This window comes from Loxodonta africana, chromosome 22 (genome assembly GCF_030014295.1).
Source record: "Loxodonta africana isolate mLoxAfr1 chromosome 22, mLoxAfr1.hap2, whole genome shotgun sequence".
In the NCBI taxonomy this organism is placed as follows: domain Eukaryota; kingdom Metazoa; phylum Chordata; class Mammalia; order Proboscidea; family Elephantidae; genus Loxodonta; species Loxodonta africana.
Window position 1 is genome coordinate 11,605,309 of NC_087363.1, and position 16,397 is coordinate 11,621,705.

At 39.5% G+C, this 16,397-nt stretch overlaps 1 long non-coding RNA gene across 2 annotated transcripts in view; it reads left to right on the plus strand.

Annotated features, from left to right (window-relative positions):
- Positions 1-16,397, plus strand: part of LOC111750577 (uncharacterized) — an 802,590-nt gene that overhangs the window by 465,187 nt on the left and 321,006 nt on the right. The window lies entirely within an intron of this gene.

Sequence of the window (16,397 nt, forward strand, 5' to 3'; positions counted from 1 at the left end):
AGTGTATCCCAGCACCATTCCATTCAACTCTAGAGTGATCCCTAGGATAGGATATATCAACCCCAGGACTTTGTAAAGATTTGGAATCCTAGAAGTTCTGGGGCTACCTGACATGCTTGGTGATAGTTGGACTAGGGCGTGAGAGAGTCCTCGGAGCATTTAAATTTCCTATGGTCTCCAAAACATAAAGCCAGAGACAGTAGTTCAACTCATATCTAAAGCTGAACCTAAGTCAAACCTGAAAGGCCCCACCCCCATTAATTTAATTTCCGCAATAATATCTTTATGTAAGAAATACCATATATTCAGTAGTTATCTCATTTCAAGAACTCTTCTCTTTGAATATATGTTTCAAATTCAATAAGTTTGTGATTCTTCACTCAAGATCAGAACTTGAAACTCCTGTATTCTCCCTGTGAGACATTCAGACGTCAAACTGTGCTGCTGTGCATGGAATCTTAAGTCCTTCATTTGTGGTTACTTGTTGGCATTTTGCAAGGGGACGAAGTGATGTCTGAGCCACTAGAAGCCAGAGGTGGCCCAGCCTGACCAGCTTTCCAACAGTGGAATAAATGACCATTATTTGTCCACCGTCTTCGCTTTTCAGCTTTGGGCAGGATGAGCATAGGCATTGAGAAATAATGCTGATTATACAAAGGATTGCTCATGATAACAGATCTCTTTCTGGGAATTTAAGTGTGACTGTAGATTAGCATTATTGATCTTCCTCTTCCCTTATAGTCTACAGATGATCTGAGAGTCCTGAAACTATTATTCTCCCTTGTCTAGGGTAATTACCAGAACAAGGAATATTCTAATTAGAAGACAACAAGGATGCGTTCTAATCGTTCTAATAAATTACGTTAATACACAATGCGTGCAGTTACTTTTCGGCAGGAATTTATTTAATAGATTGACAGCTTGTCCTTTACTGCAGCAGTCTTAACTTTCATTTCTCCTAAACAAGACAAGTTACAACAGGATAATTAAGGCTTCCAAAAATCTGCTGGATCATTAAGAGAATCTGAAGTAGTGCCTACAGATGAAGAAATGTGTTTTAGGTTCTCCACATAAAATAACCATCCAAAACAGAAGAGGGTCAAATCAAGACCAGTAGAGTCTAAAGTAAAAAATCAGAAACAGACTGTGTTGTAATAAAGGTAATGGACTTTTCATTTGTTTTTCTATTTTCAAGTCTAGTGCTGTATGATAATATGATACTAACTCATGATCACTTCAGATAGGCTGTATGTTTTCCTACAGAAACCCCCAGTCTCCCTGCTTATTTGAGCACAATTCAGATATAGTTTGTTCTGTATCTGTATGAGAAAGACCCCAAAGCAATATGGAAGAAGAGCCCAAAAGAGGAATAGAGGAAGAAATAAAACTCTGTGTACAGAATGGAGATTTGTTCGTTCTTTTGGCAGTAACAAATCTGTCTTGAAAGAAGTAAAACCAGAATGCTCCTTAGAAGTAAGGATGGTGAGACCGTGTCTTACATACTTTGGAGATGTTGTCAGGAGGGATCAGTCCCTGGAGAAGGACATCATGCTTGATAAAGTACAGGGTCAGCAGAAAAGAGGAAGACCCTCAACGAGGTGGATTGACACAGTGGCTGCAACAATGAGCTCAAGCAACACAATGATTTTGAGGATGGCGCAGGACTGGGCAGTGTTTCCTTCAGTTGCGCATAGGGTTGCTATGGGTCGGAACCGACTCGATGGCATCTAACGACAAACAACAACACAGAATGGAGTGGAGTATACAGATTAAGTAAATATGGCCACTATTCACATATTTCAAAAAAGCAGGTTGGGTTGTGTTGTTCCCAGGTTGTTTTGTGTTGTTGTCCCTAAGCATAACAACCTTTGACATTTAATTAACCAGCTTACATATAGGAGGAGATGTCAGTACTTAGCATAACTGGAAAATGCTTCTGGAAGGGACATTTTCTTGGGAACTTTGTGGGAATAGTTCTCCACGCCTGATCTATCCACATTGTCAGGTTCACCAAAGGGTATGGAGCTGGAACAGATGCAGATTCTAGAACACCCTCAAAAAGCTCACTTATTTTAGAACAGCGGCCATGGAGACAAAGCAGAAAACAATAGACACACGGCAAAAGAAACGTCTTCCTTGTCTCTAGGGCCAGCACAGACTCCGCATTCTTTCCTTTTTAATAGCTGAACTGAAAAGGAAGTAAGTCTGTAGTTAAATAAGAAATTATGTCATCACTCAGAGACCTTTCATTCAGCTTTTTTTTTTTCTGTTCTACCCTTTTCTGAAATTATTTTTCACCAGAAGTGTGATACCAATTATAGCCAGTGGTATCCACCTAAGTGAAGGCAGAAACGAGTTCCATTTCAATTCTAGAGCAGACTCTAGATGCTCCTTGGAGTAGGATGAGGCTTGTGTCTGGGCAATTTGTCAGCATAATGAAGGAAGGGAGGGCAGAGAAACAGCACAGTCTCTGGGGGTCTCTAGAGTCTGGGCATTTACAGAGCCCAGAGCGTGAACTTGACAAACTGTGCATAAATCTGTTATTCTTTTTTTCCTCAGCTGCTGGCACTGGAAATTTTTAATTTAGTAAATAATGCAAAATATATGTGAAGTAATGTTAATGTTTTGACAAAAAACCAACAAAAGCCAGGGTGTTCGAAGCTACAGGAAAGCTGACACACTTCACTTAATGTGCTGCCATCTAGCCATGATCTCATCCCACGGGCTTCGCTCACTGATCACAGAGTCCCTGAAATAATTCGGCAGGCAGGATGGGGGTGAGTTTAAATGGAGTGTGGGAGGCAGGGACTCAGCTGAACCTTCTCATTTCATTGGCTATTAGCACATTCTACCAGTTCATAAACTAAATTTCACTACATGTAAGACTAAAGATGATGTAAATAATTCATTGAAAAGCTGCTTTAAAAAGGGCATAATATTAGCAGTCATTGTTTTGAATATTATAATCACCAGTTTTGCCTAGCTGGAAGCTCCTTATGCTTTTTAATGGTGAGGTTCACGCGATAAGGTCTACACTCTTTAGTAGAGGGTGAAGGCGCCGGCCACCCCTCCCTCATCTGCCTCTCCCACTTGGTCTCCGCTTGCTTTCCTCCAGCTGTACGTAAGTTCTTATGGTTTCCCTAATGTGCCAACTTCTCCATTTCGCTCCGGGCGCTTGTTCCCTTCACCTAGGAACCCCTTTTGTTAACTCAGCTTCAGAACCCAGCTGATACATCTCATATGAGAAGCTTCTGCTGATTTTCCCAAGGGGTGCAGGTAATTCCCTTCTTTGTTTGGCGCTGTGACTAGTACGTACCTGCATTTTTACACTTACGGCACGGTATTGAAATCACTTTTTACATGTCTAGTTCTCCGCTGGATTCAGAGTTCTTTGTGGCTTGGGCATATTTCAGTTCAATAAGATCCAGGTTATTGTCTATTTATTTAGTTTCTGTATGTCTCATTTTTGAGTTTCTACCAAGACTTGGGAACTTACCCCTTTCAAGTACTGAAAGAAAGGAACTATTAACCCAGAACCCTGTATCCACTGAAGATACCCTTCCAGAATGAAAGGGAAGTTAAGACATTCTCAAATGATGGAAAACTAAGACAGTTTGTCACCAGTGGATCTACCTACCCTGACAGAGTAGCCAAAGGAAAGTATCCAAACAGGAAATAATAAAAGAAGGAACCTGGGAGCATCAGGAAGGAAGAAAGAACACAGAAAGCAAAAATGTTGGTAAATACAGTAAACCAAAAAACCAAACCCATTGCCATTGAGTTGATGCCTACTCACAGCAACCCTATAGGACAGAGTAGAACTGCCACAAGGGTATCCAGGGAGCGACTGGTAGATTTGAACTGCCAATCATTTGGTTAGCAGCTGAGCTCTTCAACTGTGTGTCACCAGAGCTCTAGTAAATACCATAGGCTTTCCTTTTCTTCTTGAGATTTCTAAATTATGGTTGAAAATTGAAACAAATATTTTTAATACTTTCTGATGTGGTTTTAAATGCATGTTAAGGAAATATTTAAGATGATTATAAATGGAGAAGGTTAAAAGTCAATAAAAGAGCCCTGGTGGCACAATAGTTAAGTGCTTGGCTGCTAACCTAAAGGTTGGTGGTTTGAACCCACTCGTGGTTCTGCAGGAGAAAAGACCTGGCATTCTGCTCCCATAAAGATTATAGCCTAGGAAACCCTATGAGGCAGCTGTACTCTGTCACATGCGATTGCTATGAGTTGGAATCTACTCGATGGCACACAACAATAACAACAAAAGGGACATATGGGGGGGTAAGTTTTCTATGCTTCATTAAAACTGATAAAATAGTGACACATGGTAACTTATAAATACATAATACCTAGAGCAGCCGCTAAGAAGTATACAAAGATGTATTCAAAAAACACTTTGGATAAATCAAAATGGGATTAGAAAAAAATATTCAGGTAGCCTATAGGAAGGCAGAAAAAAGAAAACAGAAATAAAAAACAGAGCACAGAAAAATAAAGTGGCGGATATAAGCTCTAAAATATCAATAATTACATGAAGGTTAAAGAGATTGGCAATGTGGTTTAAAATACATCACCCAACTATATATTTTCTATGAGAAACTCATTTGAAATATAAGAAGATAGGCAGGTTGAAAGTGAAAAGATAGAAAAAGATATATCATGAAATGTTAGCCAAAAGAAAGCAGGAATGCTGTATTAATATCAGATAAAGGTGACTTCAGAGAAAAGAAAATTGCCAGTGACAGAGAAAGATATAATGATAAAAGCGTTAATTCTGTCAAGAAGACCAAGCAATCCTAAATGTGTATGCATCAAAAAGATCTGCAAAATATATGAAGCAAAAACTGATAAAGCTGCCAAGAGAAATAAATGAATCCACAATTATAGTTGAAGAGTTCAGCATCCCTATCTTAACAATTGATAAAACGAGTCGACAGAATATCAGCACTGATGTAGAAGACCTCAACAACACCATCAAACAACAGATTCTAATCAACATTTATAGGACACTCTATCCAACAACAGTAGAATACATACTATGTTCAAGTGCCCGTGAAATATGTACCAAGATAGACCATATCCTGGGACACAAAACAAACCTTAACAAATTTAAAAGAATTGAAACCGTACAGAATGTGTTCTCTGACTACAATGGAGCCAAATTAAAAATAAATAATAGGAAAATCTCCAAATGCATGGCAACTAAACAACTTATTTCTAGGTAATCCATGGGTCAAAGAAGAAGTTTCAAGGGAAATTAAAAACAAAATACAAAAAACATTGCACTGGATGAAAATGAGAATACAACATAAAAACAAAAAAAGGTTAAATAAACTGGGGTGCATTCATCCCGTGGAATACTACTCAGCAATAAAAAGCAATGAACTCTTGACATATGCAACTCCTTGGATTAATCTTCAGAGAATGAGGTTGAACAAAACAAGCCAGTTCCCAAAAGGTTGTGTACTAGATGATTCCATTTATATAACATTGTTGAAACGACAAGATTATGTAAATGTGGAACAGATTAGTTGTTCCCAGGGATTAAGGAGGAGGTAGAAGTGGGAGGGAAGTAGGCGTGGCAATAAAAGAACAAGAGGGGTCCTTGTGGTGATGGAAATGTTCTGTATCTTGAATATATCAATATCCTTGTTTTATAAGATTTTTCTGTTGGGAGAACTTGGGTAAAGGGTATGTGGGATCTCTTATTTTTTGTTATATCTATATGTGAATCTACGATTATCTCAAAATAGAAAGTTTAATTTAAAAAGGGAGTGAAGTGGGAACAAAAAGAATAGAGGAGAATGTAATAAGATGTAATTGTGGAAGTTGCCTTAAAAGGCCAGAGACTGATTTAGAAGGGGAAGAAAAGTCAGATTTAAACTGAGATTCCACAAAGGCTCAAGAATTAATGCCATTGTGAACCTAGGAAAATGAGAGTTAAGGAATATTAAAATCATGTTGAAAGAATGTTAAATATCTGTGGAAAGAATAATAAAGAATTATTAAACCCCCAGATTCCTTGCTGAATCTGCATAGCCTGGGAACTTCCCCACCCCCACTCAGGAAGAAGACTGGAGGGGGTCTGTGACTAGAGGGCACCAGGCGTAGTTGAGGACAAGTGTACCATGCTGAAAACGGGGATTAAGTGAAAGTCTGCATACTGGGACTCCCACTTCCTCTCACTCTAGGATCCCAGAGCAATGATACCCAGGTTTATAGGCCTGTCTCAGAAAGGGTTCTTTAGAGAGACACAACCAGTGATTGATATAGTTGTATCTTTATGTATATCTAAATATAGAAGCAGATAAAGATATAGATACATAGAGAGAGAGAGAGAGAGATTTACTTCAAGAAATTGGCTCATGTGATTGTGGGCTGGCAAGTCCAAAATCCATAGGTCAAACAGTGGACTGGGGATTCTTATAGGATCCACAGGTAGGTCAACAGAGAGAGTATAGAGTGAAGCAAAAGAGAGAGAGAGAAGCAGGAGGAGTTCTGCCAAATACCTATTTATAGTCTGGAGGTAGAACACACCCTAAGAAAACTCGCTTTTAACTGATTGATTGATTACATTACATCAGATTATGTTGTGAAACAGCAATTAGACTAGTGTTTGGCCAAACCACTGGGAACCATAGGGTAGCCAAGTTGACATAAAATTAAACTTCACGATTCCTAAGGCAAGAGTTTGTAGATGCTATTCTGAGGAATTTGACCAGCTCCAGGAAAGAGTCTAGAAATGCCCCAAACCAGAGCTTCTCTTAAAGACACCTGCATCGTCTAAAATGACACCTACTTGCCACATGTGGCTACTGGAATGTGGCTAGTCTGATTTGAGACGGTCTTTAAACATAAAATATACTTCTTTGAATTTTGAACACTTAGTATAGAAATATAAAATATCTTGATTTTTATTAAGTGTTGAAATAATATTTTCATATATTAGGTTGTTGTTGTTAGGTGCCATCGAGTCGGTTCCGACTCATAGCGACCCTATGAACAACAGAATGAAACACTGCCCGGCCCTGTGTCATCCTTACAATCGTTGTTATGCTTGAGCTTATTGTTGCAGCCATTGCGTCAATCCACCTTGTTGAGGGTCATCCTCTTTTCTGCTGACCCTGTACTCTGCCAAGCATGATGTCCTTGTCCAGGGACTGATCCCTCCTGACAACATGTCCAAAGTATGTAAGACGCAGTCTTGCCATTCTTGCCTCTAAGGAGCATTCTGGCTGCACTTCTAACAAGACCGATTTGTTCGTTCTTTTGGCAGTCCATGGTATATTCAATATTCTTCACCAACATCGCAATTCAAAGGTGTCAACTCTTCTTCAGTCTTCCTTATTCACTGTCCAGCTTTCACATGCACATGATGTGATTGAAAATACCATGGCTTAGGTCAGGCACACCTTAGTCTTAAGGGCGACATCTTTGCTCTTCAACACTTTGAAGAGGTCCTTTGCAGCGGATTTGCCCAATGCAATGCATCTTTTGATTTCTTGACTGCTGCTTCCATGGCTGTTGATTTTGGATCCAAGTAAAATGAAATCCTTGACAACTTTAATCTTTTCTCTGATTATCATGATGTTGCTCATTGGTCCAGTTGTGAGGATTTTTGTTTTCTTTATGTTGAGGTGTAATCCATACTGAAGGCTGTGGTCTTTGATCTTCATTAGTAAGTGCTTCAAGTCCTCTTCACTTTCAGCAAGCAAGGTTGTGTCATCTGCATAATGCAGGTTGTTAATGAGTCTTCCTCCAATCCTGATGCCCCATTCTTCTTCATATAGTCCAGCTTCTTGTATTATTTGTTCAGCATACAGGTTAAATAGGTATGGTGAAAGAATACAACCCTGACGCACACCTTTCCTGACTTTAAACCAATCAGTATCCCCTTGTTCTGTCCGAACATCTGCCTCTTGATCTATGTAAAGGTTCCTCATGAGCACAATTAAGTGTTCTGGAATTCCCATTCTTCACACTGTTATCCATAGTTTGTTATGATCCACACAGTCGAATGCCTTTACATAGTCAATAAAACACAGGTAAACATCCTTCTGGTATTTTCTGCTTTCAGCCAGGATCCATCTGACATCAGCAATGATATACCTGGTTCCACGTCCTCTTCTGAAACTGGCCTGAATTTCTGGCAGCTCCCTGTCGACATACTGCTGCAGCCATTCTTGAATGATCTTCAGCAAAATTTTGCTTGCATGTGACATTAATGATATTGTTCTATAATTTCCGCATTCGTTTGGATCACCCTTCTTGGGAACAGGCATAAATATGGGTCTCTTCCAGTCAGTAGGCCAGGAAGCTCTTCCATATTTCTTGGCATAGACGAGTGAGCACCTCCAGCGCTGCATCTGTTTGTTGAAACATCTCAATTGATATTCCATCAATTCCTGGAGCCTTGTTTTTCACCAGTGCCTTCAGAGCAGCTTGGACTTCTTCCTTCAGTACCATCTGTTCCTGATCATATGCCACCTCTTGAAATGGTTGAATATCAACTAATTCTTTTTGGTATAATGACTGTGTGTATGCCTTCCATCTTCTTTTGATGCTTCCTGCGTTGTTTAATATTTTCCCCATGGAATCCTTCACTATTGCAACTTGAGGCTTGAATTTTTTCTTCAGTTCTTTCAGCTCAAGAAATGCCGAGCACGTCCTTCCCTTTTGGTTTTCCATCTCCAGCTCTTTGCACGTGTCATTATAATACTTTACTTTGTCTTCTTGAGAGGCCCTTTGAAATCTTCTGTTTAGTTCTTTTACTTCATCAATTCTTCCTTTTGCCTCAGCTGCTCAATGCTCAAGAGCAAGTTTCAGAGTCTCCTCTGACATCCATCTTGGTCTTTTCTTTCTTTCCTGTCTTTTTCAGTGACCTCTTGCTTTCTTCATGGATGATGTCCTTGATGTCATTCCACAACTTGTTTGGGCTTCAGTCACTAGTGTTCAATGCATCAAATCTATTCTTCAGATGGTCTCTACATTCAGGATTATTAAATCCTTTAGTAATTGGAACCTGGAATGTATGAAGTATGAATCTAGGAAAATTGGAAATTGTCAAAAATGAAATGGAATGCATAAACATCGATATCCTAGGCATTAGTGAGCTGAAATGGACGGGTATTGGCCATTTTGAATCGGACAATCATATAGTCTACTATGCTGGGAATGACAACTCAAAGAGGAATGGTGTTGCATTCACTGTCAAAAAGAACGTTTCAAGATGTATCCTGAAGTACAGCGCTGTCAGTGATAGGATAATATCCATATGCCAAATATATTGGGTTAAATAGTATAAATTCTTAAAATAATTTTTAGAAAATGAATGAGACAATTTCTCCCAGAATGAAAGCAGGAAAAAGCAACTTTTCTGGAGCCTTATTGGCTTTATTAGTAAATACAAAGCAATATGGTATCAGCATGAAGGGAGTGATCAGCCAGGAAACAGAAAATATAAATCCTATCCACATATTTGGTATGTGATTTATCTGTAGCTAATTCCCACTGAAACTGGTTTTTTAAAAAAGCATACAGCTGAATGCCAGAAGTAGGCAGGACTTCTAGATATACAAATGGATTGTTTTGTCCTCCCTAGTTTATCCTAAACTCAGGCTGAGATTTTCACGTTGTTGTTAGATGCCGTCAAGTTGGTTCCACTCATAGTGACCCTGTGCGTAGAATGCAATATTGCCTGATCCTGCGCCATCCTCACAGTTGTTACGTTTGAGCCTATTGTTGCAGCCACTGTGTCAGTCCATCTCATTGAAGGTCTTCCTCTTTTTTGCTGACCCTTTTTATACCTTACCAAGCATGATGTCCCTCTCTAGGAACTGGTCCTTCATGATAACATGTCCAAAGTACATGAGGCGAAGTCTCACTGTCCTCATTGGGAGATAGAGAAGAGGTTCTTTGTGAATCAGTAGACGTGCACCCACTGGTTTACTGAGTGGATTGGAATCCCAGATCTGCAATTTAGCAGCTGTGACTTGGGTTAAGTTACTCAACTGTCTTTGCCTCCATTTCCTCATCTGTAAAATGAAATAAAAATAGTAGTTCTCTTAAGATTGTTGTGAAAGGTGCATGATTTAATGTGTGAAAAACACTTAGGCAGCGCAGTGCCTGAAGCGTAGTAAGCGCTGTGTAAAGTTAGCTGTTGTTATTATCGCTGCTGGCTATTAACTCTGGTATTATACTTAATCCTTAGGACAGCCTGCAGGGTAAGTCGTGTTATCAGGGAAGCTGAAGCTAGTCACTTAAAAACCGGAGCTTTTTCCATATCATCCTGCCTCTTGTAAGTCTTAGAATTACTATTGCTGGAAGAAGTCTGTTAGGTCATTCTAAGAAGTTATTGAGCTTGTCTGCAAGAGTGGATTAATAACTGGGTGCTGGGTCAAAGAGTCTCCTGTTCGAATCCTAACCCCACCACTCAGACCAGCTAGGTGGTCTTGAATAAGCTACTCAACTGCTCTTCTGTAAGGTGGCATCACGGTAGTTTCTCCCTCCCAAGCTGTTACGAGGATTAAATTAGATAACATATGGAAAGTCCTTGGCAAACTGAATGCTCTGTAATTGTTAATTTTTTATGATTATGATTTTTATTATAAATAGTAAATGGCAGAGCTAGTTGATGGTGGAAGTACAACTGGAACTGGTAAGTCTTTTTATTCACTGCTCTCCACTTTGCTCTCTAATTGGTTAGTTTGCACTCGTCCTTTTAGAGTCTACATTTTTAAAGTCTGAGTTGTTAGTGAAGGTTTTATAAGAACATTTTCCAAGAGTTTTTTGAACTGCCAAGTCCAGAGATTTGGGATGTAGCTTGGTGCTAAAGTAATTGGCTCTCTTAGTCTTGCATTATAAGAAGTTCTCTTTCAGAGTATAAGGTTCAGAACGACGATAAAAACTCTCACATTTAGTAATCGCTTTAAGGAGTAACTCACCTTTTAAAAACACACATTTTTCAGCTGTGACTCCTTCCTTTCCTTGCCAGGCTGTTTTGAGAATCTCATAATTTATAGTCACGATCTTGTTTTCCGAGTTTCCCCTTTTAACTATCTCTTTAAGTACCATCAGTTAGTATTATTTTCTTTTCAGTTAATCAGCTAGTTGGGGAAGTTGTGTCCTTTTAGTATTGAAGCGTTTCTTAGGAGCATACAGAAATGAGTTTATCATAAAAGTTTTCTACCTGCCAGAGTCAAGGCATCATAGAACTGTTTTTAGCCAACTCCTTGAAGCAAAGCTGTACACTGATTACTGCTATTCTATCACGTCAACAGACCGCTGGTATTTGGAGATTAATTCAGATCGTCTCATTAGTATGTTGAGTTAATGACAAAGGTGAGATGTCTTAATACCTCCTTAAATGCAACGTTTGTTGCTTTTCTGCAAAATGGATTGAATTGGCCCAGAACAAGACAGAACTCTACACTGCTCTAATATTAACTAGCAAGAGTTTCCTTTTGTTTAACTTATTTTCCCTCTTCATAGTAATTAATCGATAGCTTATGTAATAATTTTGTTTTCTCAGTGTGGAACTCTGAGACAAAAAAATTAACAACACTTTCCAAAATAACCAAAAGAACATCAGGAAATGAAATTGCAAATATCTTTCCATTTTATCATGAAGGAGCTTAATTTCCTCACTTAAGCATCAGTTAAGACTATGTACGGTGTTATGGACTGAATTGTGTCCCACAAAAATGTGTGTCAATTTGGCTAGGCGGTGATTCCCAGTTTTATGTGATCGTTCACCATTTTGTCGCCTGACCTGATTTTCCTATCTGTTGTAAATCCTGCATCTATGATGTTAATGAGACAAGCTTAGAGGTAGTTATGTTAATGAGGCAGGACTCAGTCTACAAAATTAGGTTGTGTCTTAAGTCAATCTCTTTTGAGATATAAAAGACAGAAGTGAGCAGAGAGACCTGGGGACCTCATACCACCAAGAAACAAGAGCCAGGAGAATAGCACATCCTTTGCACCCAGGGTCCCTGTGCTGAGGAGCCCTTGGATCAGGGAAGATTGATGTCAAGGACTTTACCCCACAGCAGACAGAGAAAAAAAGCCTTCCCCTGGAGCTGGCACCCTGAATTTGGACTTATGAACCTCACAGACTGTGAGAGAATAAACTTCAGTTTGCTAAAGCCATCTGCATACGGTGTTTCTGTTACAGCAGCACTAGGTAAATAAGACGTATGTCATTTCTCCTGTTTTGAGTAGCACTAGAGTAAGACAAAAATGTTCTGTTATAAGGACCTCATTCCCTGAAATAAATCTCTAATGGTAGCTCTCTTGGTATTCATGAATCTTCCATTGATTACTGAGCCACTTCCCAGTGACAATCACGCTAAACTTTTCAGCTACTTTTTTTGAGTTTTCTCGCTCAACCTGGAGATTGGAGAAAAGTGAACAAGTTTCACTGTTTTTCCCTCAGCTGAACCCAAGTTTAGTGAGGAAAGCTTTGTATTCTTCATCCATCCATACAGCAATCAGAAGTTATTCAATGCTTACCAATCACCACCATTCTAGGTATCATGCAAACTGCAAAGAACACATAGACAATTCCCAGACTTCAGGAAACTTGCCCTTATGTTTTCCCTTTTCCTTTCCCTTCCTTCCCCTCTTCTCCGAACTTCCCAAAGGATTTGAGGCTCTCACTAAGTTAAAGGTAGCGTGCTAGTAATAGGGTAATTAACCATAAAATGGGCAGTAGAAGTTTGTAGGCCAATGGAATAAACTAAATTTGGTTGTAGGTTTCCTAGTCCCTAAGGTAGAAAGGGAATTATTTGAGCTATGTAGCATTTCTGTCTGAGCAGAGAAAACAGTTTAATTTTTTAATGCAGTTGTAATGTCTTCAGAATCAAAACTCAAGATGGATTTTTTTGGTTACGTTTTGAATGTTGACTTCAGTGAGTTTCTGAAACAAGAAGCGCTATTGGGGAAGGTAAGCTCCATGAAGTCAGAGACCATGTCTGTCTTGCTCACTGTTGAGTCTCCAGGGTCCAGCACAGTGCCTGGCTCAGAGTGGATTCTTGATATGTAGTTGTTTGGGTCCATTTAACTATGCAGTGAGCAGTTTTGCCCTGACCTTCAGTAACAATGAAGACATACTGTATCTTCGGTGTCTTTGAATGTTGAGTTTTCTCTACCTAGAAAGCCATCCTCCCACCCTTTGTTTACCTCTTTCTCATCCTTCAGGTCTCAGGTTTAGTTTAGGTTCCTTTGTTTTAGTATCTCTTAGAAAGATCTGCTCCTTTCCTCTGGAGATCTTTCCTCAGCTTGAAAGGATATACTCCCTGTGGAGGTTTTTGACTGGTGTCTTTCTCCCCTAATAGCTTTCAGGAGGCATAAATCATCTTTGGTTTTTATCACCTTAGTACCCAAGCCCCTAGCATATTGTCTGGCACTTATTAGATACTTAGTAAATACTTCATTAAATGAATGAAAGCCATTAATTACTAAACAATGTGGTGAGTTGTGTTTTTAATAAACTTGGAATGAAATAGAAGGCAACGGGTGAAAATGAGGATACTGATAAAATAATGACAGCGATGATGATGTTGATGAAAAAGATAATAATATCTACAGTGTTGAATGCTCACTTTGTGCTATGCCTCTTAGAGAGATTATGTCGGTGAGTCCCCCCAGTAATTGTATGAAGAAGCATCACTATTATCCCTAGTATACCAACGGAGAAGGTTGAGAACTTGGACAGTCATGCTCCTGTTTGGCTCATAGATCCCAGGATCCAAATACACATTCTTAACCCCTGTGCAAAATATCTCCCTATACTATCTTCTAAAGCTTATGGTCTGGAGGAAGAAAATGACTGTCCCCTCCTGTGTCCTGAATAGTATGAAAAGTTACCCTGTGAGAGCCCAAAATAGCAACAGTCCCCATCATCTCATTTCAAGGCTTCTGCCATTATTTTTTTTGCCATGTTTCTAGAAACGCTGGTGGTATAGTGGTTAAGTGCTACAGCTGCTAACCAAAAGGTTGGCAGTTCGAATCCACCAGGCGCTCCTTGGAAACTCTGTGAGGCAGTTCTGCTCTGCCCTATTGGGTTGCTATGAGTCGGAATCGACATGTCGGCGATGGTTTTGGCTGTGTTTCTAGCCAGGAGCAGAAAATGCAGAACCAGAAGCCCTGTGACTCTTCTCATTCTCAGGGAGTTGGAGTGGGATGTTCTTTTCACCCAGCCTCTTATGGTACACAGCCTTCTTGCAGAATACCCTTTGCTGTAGCTCCATTTAAGGAGGAGTTATCGCACGCTTGGTTGTGTCATTCCAAACTCCAATGTTTATTGCAGTGCAAAGCAGCCATGTTATTATAAGTACTTATTCAGATAAATTAAATGATTCAGTGTAGTAGCTCTGAAAAGTCTACTTTCCATGTGTGGAGTCATGTTTATCATCACCCAGATTCAAAGGCACAAAATAGCACATTTACATTGATAACTTATTCATAACATTCCCTTTCTGCCTTGTTTGTTTTATTGTTGGAAACCAATCCAAACCCCATCTGTAGGATCTCATACACAAAAGGGTGGTATTTAAATATTAGAGCTCTGATAGGGGCAAAGCAGTTGAGGCATATTCAGCATTTGATTTGTGCCTCTGCCTCCCAGTTTCCTGTATGTAAAGATTTGGGGAATGCTACATTTTTCCTTAAGGGATTTGCTGACTGCTTCTTCCAGGCCTTTGGATCTCTCAAGCAAGTGTACATATAAGACATTAAAAAAAGAAAATGTAATAGTGACCCAGGAGGAATCATGGCATCACTTTGGACTTCCACTTCATGATCACTGAACTTTCCTGAAGGCTTTTTCCTCATAGACTCTCCCTCCAAGAAGAAAGGACACATTTTTCTGTGTTTCTCACAGTCCTTGCCCCTTTCAAAAAAGATCTCCTTGAACGAAAGAGGACCTTTTGGTTGTTATTGGTGAAATTGAGCTGTACCAAAGCTAACTCTTTTGTTTTAAAGCAAAAATTCCATTTTGGAAGGGAAAAAAAAGCTAATCTCAAGCCTTAGAATATGTAAGGTTAATGACAAACTTGCTTCAAAGACAGAAATATGAAAAGTAAAATTGCTAAGTCTGCTGAAGAACTAATCAAGCATATTGTTCCCTTGATTCTAGAAAATTGCAACAAGCTTTTTAGGAAGGTTGAAAAGATTCCCATGGCGTGCTCTGGGCTTACTTTGTCTGTAAATGTGTGTTCTCGCTTCCCCGTGGTATGGATGGCTCCAGGATTGTGGGGCATGTGCTGAAGGCGATGGCTACTGGGGGTGTTCAGATGTTTCCCTGACAGACCTAGGGCTCTGTGTCATTCCTAATGACAGATGGTTCCCTCTGCTGGCTGAACTTAAATTCAGCCCTCCAAGCTAAGCCAACCTGGGAGGAATCACTACTGGTCTCACTGATCATTAAACATGGTTGTGAATTTCATCTTAAAAAACTAACCATCTATGACCAGCTTAAGTGCACTCCAGAAATGGAGATTCCTTTCTTCCTTCCTTTCCTTCCGTCCTTCCTTCCTTCCCTTCGTTCCTCCTTTCCTCCCTTCCTCCCTCCCTCCCTCCCTTCCTTCCTCCCCTTCTCCCCCTTCCTCCCTTCCTTCCCTTTGTCCCCTTTTTTCCCTTCCTTCCTTTCTATTTTTTTTATTTTGAGAAAAGTTTAAAGAGACAGATAAGCATTAAAAAAAAGTAGTGTAATAAACATCTGAATTCCTAATATCCCCAAATGAACATATATCCATGATGTATCTATGTTTGGTCAGATTTGCTTCCGGTTTTTTTTTTTTTTTTAAGAAATTATTGATGAAAGTAAATTCTCTCACCCTGTCCTTCTCTCTCTGCTGCCTCCAACCACTTCCTGCCCCAGCCCCACTTCTGTAAATTTGGGAGGTATTTAACCAGTCAATTGTTTATACTTTCTCTTACATATATTTGTATCAACAGCCAATACAGACTATTGTGTTTGTGTATTTAAAAAAAATTTTGTTGCTTTTTTCACTTGACATTATTTATGAAACTTATTTGTATTTATGCCTGTAGAACCAATGGATTCCCTTTAATAGCCGTGTAGTATTTTGTCCTATAAATACAGCACGTTTTATTCACTCATCCCCTTTTCAGGGAGACTTTTAGGCCATTTCCAGCTTTTTCTATGCTAAAAAAAAAACTTCTGTAGTTTTTTTTTTTTTTTTTTTTAATGTCTCCTCATGAACTCCTCTGGCCTCCTTGTCTTGCCCCCACTTTGGAGTTATCCCTGCCAGTGATGTGAGGCATGGGGATTTCACTTTGCTTGAGCACCTGGCATGTGCCAGGAACTGTGCTTGGCATTTGGTTCTTATTATACCCATTTTACAGAAGTGGAAAGT